The sequence below is a fragment of the Nematolebias whitei genome, chromosome 9, assembly GCF_014905685.2.
Source record: "Nematolebias whitei isolate Nwh7 chromosome 9, NemWhi1, whole genome shotgun sequence".
NCBI lineage: Eukaryota > Metazoa > Chordata > Actinopteri > Cyprinodontiformes > Rivulidae > Nematolebias > Nematolebias whitei.
The window spans coordinates 17,653,016-17,660,911 of record NC_056506.1 but is presented as its reverse complement, the minus strand read 5'-3'; positions in this window follow the sequence as shown (position 1 = coordinate 17,660,911).

The following is a 7,896-nucleotide window of genomic DNA, read 5'->3' as shown; positions in this document are numbered from 1 at the left end:
TGGATCCGAAGGTGAATGGGTAGCCAGTGCAGGGAGGCCAAAACTGGCGTGATGTGCTCTCTATAGCCTGTACCAGTTAAAAATCGGGCTGCAGCATTTTGGACCAGTTGTAGACGAGCAATGGAAGACTGACTGATTCCAAACAGAAGTGAATTGCAGTAATCAAGCCTAGATGTTATGAAGGCGTGGATCACTGTCTCGAGGTTCTTTTTGTTGAGTATAGGCTTCAGCTTAGACAGCCGTCTCAGCTGAAAAAAACAGGATTTGACCATCATGTTTACGTGACTGTTGAGTTTTAAGGACGGGTCCATTATCACCCCCAGATTAGTCACCTTTTGTTTCTCTAGCGGGGCTAGAGAGAAAAGGTCAATGTCATAGTTCATGAGTGAGCCACTGGGATGGAACAGCATGACTTCAGACTTCTTCTCATTGAAGCTTAAGAAGTTTAAAGCCATCCAGTCCCGGATGTCAGCCAGGCAGTCAAGAAGAGGCTGAATAGAGCGTGTGCCTCTGTGCCTCAGGGGGAAGTAAATTTGGCAATCATCGGCATAGAAATGAAAGGGTATGTCGTGTTTGCGGAAGATAGCACCTAGTGGCAGCAGGTATAAAGAAAAGAGAAGGGGACCGAGGATGGACCCCTGCGGTACCCCCCACTGGAGTGCGGTCGATGCCGAACTAAAATCTTTGATATTGACACAGAAGGTTCTGTCAGAGAGGTAGGACCCAAACCATTTAAGGGCTGACCCTGTGATGCCCACCCACTGCTCCAGTCTAGAAATGAGGATATTGTGGTCGATGGTGTCAAAAGCAGATGTAAGGTCCAATAGGACAAGCAGCACAGAATCACCTGCGTCTGTGGATATGAAAATGTCATTAAAAACCTTCAGTAGAGCAGTTTCAGTGCTATGGAGAGATTTGAAGCCAGATTGGAATAACTCAAGGATAGCGTGATCCCCCAAAAACTGTTTCAACTGAGACTCCACAATTTTTTCCAGTAGTTTAGAGGTGAATGGGAGTCTGGAGACAGGCCGGAAGTTGGACATGACTGAGGGGTCAAGGTTAGGTTTTTTCGGGAGGGGCTGGACAGCAGCATGTTTAAAAGTCTTTGGCACCACACCTGAGGATAAACTGCTATTCAGAATAGCGAGGATAAAAGGACCCAGGGTAGGAAAAACTTCCTTTAGTAGTCGAGGGGGGACCACATCAAAGGGGGAACCAGATGGCTTCATGCTGCACATTACCTGCTCCAGAGAGGACAGAGAGATGGGCTCAAAGTGGTCAAACACAGCCACGCACTGAGAAGGGATGGACAGATCATGAGCTGGTGGAGAAATGAGTGCCCGGGTGTTTGCCACTTTTTCTAAAAAGAAATGGAGGAAGTTCTCACACAGCTCAGTTGAGGCTTCCAGAGGTGAAGGCTCACTGAGGTGTAGAACTGAGTTCAGGGTGGAGAAAAGAACTCGGGGGTTGTGGGAGTTGGAGACAATTAAATCAGAAAAGAATTTACATTTGGCAGCTTTAACGGTTTTCTGATAGTGACGCCAACTCTCCCTTAACATTTGAAAAGACACCTGGAGCCTGTCCTTCCTCCACTTTCGTTCAGCTCTGCGACACTGCCGCCTAACGGCTCGTGTGACGTCATTCAGCCAAGGCTCTGATTTAAGTTTCGTTTTTCTGGTCTTAAGGGGAGCAACACGGTCCAGAACATCTAAACAGGCAGAGTTGAACTGAGAGGTTAGCTCCTCAGTGGTAAGAGACACCGAGAGCTGTTCAATCCTCTCAGAATTAAAACCTTCATTAAAACGAGCAGCAGTGAAATGGTTAATGGAACGCGTACGTGCAGGAACGCACGTCTTAGCAGTATGACAGGGGGGGGGTGAAGTCAAACAATACAGGCATGTGATCTGAAAAAACATTGTCACCGATTTTCAAATTAGAAACAGAGACATCGCGTGTTAAAACGAGGTCCAGCGTGTGACCATGTTCTTGGGTGGGGCCGCTCACCTGCTGAGCTAAGCCAAAAGAGTCCAATAAATCCAGAAAGTCCTTCACTAAGGGCTTCTCCTGACAACACACATGCAAATTAAAGTCACCAATAAGCAAAAAGTGAGTGTATCTCTGTGTGATATCAGCCAAAAAGTCAGAGAATTCATTTATGAAGTCCTTAGAACGAGGTGGGCGGTAGATGAGCGCACACAGGACCGGAGGAGAGTGTCTAAGTTCAAAGGCGCTCAGCTCGAAGCTGGCGCGGGACACCGGGATGGACAACTGTTTACACGCAAAGTTTGCTTTAAAAACTGTTAATAATCCCCCCCCGCGCCGACCTGATGGCCGCGGGGCATTGAAATATACACAGTCCGGAGGGAGTAGTTCCACCAAGGCGCTGGACTCACCATCAGAAATCCAAGATTCTGTGACGAACAGAAAATCCAACTCCTCATCTTTAAAAAAGTCATTGAGGATAAACGTCTTGTTGGAAACAGACCTTGCGTTGATTAAACACATCCTGATATTGTCCAACACAGGCACAGCCGTGGAGGGAGACGCGCGCGCCAGCGGGCGCAGGTTATGAAGAACAGCTCCTCCTGGTCTGCTGGTGCGGCGCACAGGTAAACAACTCCAGGTGTTTCCATGGACTGAGCGCGCGGGCAGCTGGCCAACAGCCGGGCCCCGGGAGCACCACGGGTCAGAGAGGAGATGATCAGATCCAGAGCGAGTCCTGATAGAATAATCCACACTTTGCCTCAGTTTCACCAAAATCCCTGCACGCTTCCCACGACGTCTGCGACGTTTCCTCCATGGAGAAAGGCCAGGGTCACGCAGAAGGAACGCAGGAATCTCAGATAGGACCGGTGGGGGAGAGTGCTGACCGCTGTTCAAAAACTCCGCGGGAATTTCAGCAAATGTACGGAGCTCCAAAAGTGCCCGACGATCATATTGAAAATATGACTCGGCACACTGCACAAACCAATCGTAAAAATAACAAAAATAAAATACAAGCAGAGAGCGAGAGACGGGCAGCCCTACACACCGGCGCCATCTTCATGATGGCGCCGGTGTGTAGGGCTGATGATCATCATGAATTGATCATTCATGATGATCAATTATCAGTTCATTAACTAACAGGGATTTAGAGGAAAGAGATCTGATGTTCAATAATCCACATTTAATGATTTTATGATTTTGCTCTGGTAAAGTAACTGTGTTTATTTTAATCAGATTTTTATGGTTTATATTTTTAGAGCTGATTTTTGGTTTATTTAATTTGAGCCGTGGGCGAGTTGACACTGTTTCAGTGGGAGTGTGGGTGGGTAACAGAGGAGAAGCAGCAGAGAGGTGAGGAGGACTACAACTCTGCTTCCTGGACTGGACCCTGGGTTGTCAATAATTTGGGGGATAAACAAAATCAGCCATATTTCTAGAAAGAAGAGCGGCTCCGTCCAAAGTGGGATGGACGCCATCTCTCCGCATCAGACCAGGTTTTCCCCAGAAAGAACTCCAGTTATCTATGTAGCCCACATCATTGTCAGAACACCACCTGGACACCCAGCGGTTAAACGACGACATACGACTAAACATGTCATCGCTGATCAGGTTGGGGAGGGGGCCAGAGAAAACTACGGAGTCCGACATGGTTTTAGCAAAGTCTCACACCGAAGCAACATTAATTTTAGTGACCTCCGATTGGAGAAACCGGGTGTCATTACCGCCGACGTGAATAACAATCTTACCGTATTTAGCCTTAGTCAGCAGTTTCAGATAAGATTCTATGTCGCCCGCTCTGGCCCCCACAATGCATTTGACTATGGCCGCTGAAGTCCCTAAAGCCACGTTTTGGATTATGGAGCTGCCAATAACCAGGTCTGTTTCTCAGCGGGTGTGTCACTGAGCAAGGAAAATCGATTAGAAACGTGAACGGGTCGGTGGTGAACTGGGGGCTTAGTCTTAGTACTTCGCTTGCCCCGGACCGTCACCCAGCCGGCCTGGGGTCCCGGCTGCTCGGGGTCTGCTGGAGGACCGCTAACGGGAGCTAGCCTCTGTGGTTCCGCGCTGTCTAAGAGGACCTGGCTAGCTACTGGTTTTTCTACAGCACGGAGCCGAGCTTCCAGTTCAGACAGCCTCTCCTCCAAAGCTACCATAAGACTACATTTGTTACATGTATCATTACCACTAAAGGAGGCAGAGGAGTAACTCAACATCTGACACACGGAGCAAGAGAGAACAGAGGAAGCAGGGAGAGAAGCAGCAGCCATGCTAAGCTAATGCTAGCAAGAGCTAGCAGATCCCAATAGAGAATGGGATCATGACGTCAGCCAACATGAAAACCGCAATGCATTACTGGTACTGAGGACACGGAAGTGTTGGATCCTGAAAGGTGCTGTGCAATTTTGTTTCATACACAAAATCATAAAAGAAATGGCGAGAGCTTGCTGTGTTGTCAACTGCCACAATCGTTCTCACTATAGGGGGAAATGTCTCGTAAATGGAGTGAGTTTTTTCAGCTTTTCAGCTTGGAAACAACACAGGTCACCGAGCTAACAAAGAGACATCGCTTGGCATGAGTTTTGGCTGTAAGACAAACAAACATCACCTTCAGTAATATTTCCCGACACGTTTGTGTGTTCACTGCATTTTCACAAAGGTAAGGATGAATCAAATGATGTTTCAGTCCTATGTGTTGATTGATTACTGCGCATATGGTGGTCAGAGTTGTTGACTAGTTTCTGTCTTAGCATAAGCAGCTAGCTTGCTAACTTTACACAAGCTGCAGAGCTACATAAATAATCCACACATTCTGTCTGTTTTTCAGGCAAACCACCTTATGAATGTCTTGAGTCATCCTGTCTGGGTTCCTTACAATGCTGTACCTGTAACCCCACTGGATCTAGCTGCACCGCCAGGTGTAGCTGCCCAGGGTCCAGAGGTGGACAGCTCGGCTGCAGATTGTGTAGCCACAGACGTGCTGAAATTAACTGTTTGCTGGAGGAGAACAGGAAATCGAAGGAAGAGCCGTCCCAAAAGAAAATGGATGAGCAATTCTTACAAGATGTGATGTGATGGTCAGATATCACACAGGGCTTCCATGTTTAGCTGTTTTGATGGGTGTGCTGACTCAGCTTATTCCCCGTCTACCACAGACAGTCCAAAACCTTGCACCTTTTCAGATGCTCCTCCTAACTAATGTGTCTGAGGTTGAATCTGCCAGTCCAGCACATTGAACACCTCTTCAGCATTGACTGAAAGACTGTAGTCATGGTTTATTAGACAAAATTGTGACCGTGTGTTGTGCTTTGACTAATGTGTGCCCCAGTGTTGTTTTGAAACTATGAACTGTTAAATAACCTTGCCAATGAACATGAGCTAACCATTAAATAACACTGAACTGAACATGAACTCTTTAACATTTTACATATTGTGAATAAATGATGGAAGAATAATTCAATTCTAGTATATTTATTTGTGTCACAGCAATGAGTTTTGAAAACAAGTATATAATATTGGCGGTGTAAACAAAGACATTTGAAAATGTATTTTAACACAAAATTTGAAATGAATATTGTACTGAAAATGCCAGATTAAAACTGCTAAAAAAACATTGCAAACTTCAATATAGAACAGTGATGAAAAAAATAAAAGTAACAAAATATAACTAAATGTTCAACTTAAAACAATCACTGCAGTTCACATTAAAACATGTAAAAAAACAGTGTGAACATCAATATGTAAAAGGGATGAAGTAAACATATAAAAAGGTAAAAATAACTATTACGCTATAAACAATCACTTCTTTTCAGATCAAAGCTAGTAAATTGGCAGTGTAAACTAGTTAGGTAGAGAAAAAAAAGATAAAAAATCCCTGACTTTACAACTTTAAACAATCATTTTGATTAAAACTTGTAACTGGTAAAGTGGCATTGAGTGTAAGCTTCAATATAAAACAGTTATTTTTATTCTGAATATTATTTTTATTATTATACACCTCCAGTTGAACCTTATCAACATTAGTGGGATCATCCAATAGGCTGGAACATCAGTGACAATTTTGGCCCTCCTTATACACACGTGCTACTTCAATTTTAAACAGCAGAGCCTCATTGTGTGTACATGTCTTGACTCTGCCAGCCATGCATGTGCAGTGTGCACTTGGCCACTGGAACTGATGATCACCCATGGTTTAAGTGGTGGTTCATTGAGGCGCTGAGAGTGCAAAACCTAAGACACAAAATGTGTAAAATTAATACTACAGTAATAATAAGTGGACAAGGTGGTTTTCTACAACTGGGAGCTGCTGATTAACATCTCAAAGGCTCAAATAAGACCTCAACTACAGCCCCAAATGATTTGAAAAGGAGGTGCCGTGGATGCATTACCGTCTACCTGGAGGCTGTGCTCAAGTGCCTGACCGCCGAGATCTTGAAGGTAGCGGAAAACACGGCCTGTGACAGCGGGAGGACCTAGAATCTAGGTCCTAGATCATCCCCTGGCACCTGCAGTTAAGTCCGCAGCGACAAAGGGCTTGGCAGGCTGCTGGGAGAAATGGCCATCGCTCGGGGAGGAGCGCTGCCCAGCATTCAGGCAGTTCTGTTGCCCAACAGGACGAGAGGTCTGCTGGGTCTGGGTGGACAGATGGGCATCTGCAGCCAGTTTCTTCAGATCTACTGTGGGACAGACTGCTACAAAAGCTCCTTCCTGCCCAAAGCCATCAGCATCTAGGACAACTCTAATGAAATCAATATGAGATACAACAACAATTAATTTCCCTTTGGGATTAATAAAGTATTTTTGAATTGAATTGAATTGAATTACGGTGTTCGTATGGATCTAGCCCATTAATTACTCTTATTTGCTCTATGTACGGCTCCTTTGCATCTTGTTTAGTTTTTCAACATAAGGAGCCTTGCACTTGCTATTCCGACGGTCCATTTCTGTTGCTTGGTCTGTTGCTTGTGTTTTGCGTGTCAGTAAAAATGGCGATCAAAATCCCAGAATGCGATGCGCCATCACGTGGTTGCCCATTGTCTATACACCAGTAAAAACCGAGAAGTGTTGAAAGATGAAAGGTGTTTTAAGCACTATCCAACAGTAGACAAACAACTGTGTTTGTGAACTAGAATGAAAAACTGTGCAAAAGACAAATAAATCCAGAAAACAAAAGATGACTTGAGGAAACAATTCACTCGAGCTACCAACAAACAGGAAGTGACACCATACGTCTCACCACGAACGTGCGTAGTGGATTTTTAAATGGGACTTGAAAACTGAGAGGGAGGGGGCCAGTCTGACAAGCAGAGGTAACTCGTTCCAAAGTCTTGGGCCTGTTACAGAGAAGGAGCTGTCACCTCTGCGCTTAAGACGAGTTCCTGGAACTGTGAGGAGCAACTGGTCCGCTGACCTCAGGGAATGTGGTGGGACATACGGCTGTAGCAGATCAGAGCGATAGGGGGGTGGCGAAAGAGGACATATTTGTCCATAAAGAAGACATGTCTATCCATAAAGGGAACATACATATCAATAAAGAAGACATGTATGTCCATAAAGCAGACATGTCTGTTCATAAAGAAGACATGTCAGTCCATAAAGCAGACATGTCTGTCCATAAAGGGAACATATATATCCATAAAGAAGACATGGCTGTCCATAAAGCAGACATGTCTGTCCATAAAGGGAACATATATATCCATAAAGAAGACATGGCTGTCCATAAAGCGGACATGACTGTCCACAAAGGGAAGATATATATCCATAAAGAAGACATGTCTGTCCATAAAGCAGACATGTTTGTCCATAAAGAAGACATGTCAGTCCATAAAGGGAACATGCATATCCATAAAGAAGACATATCTGTCCATAAAGCAGACATGTCAGTCCATAAAGCAGACATGTCTGTCCATAAAG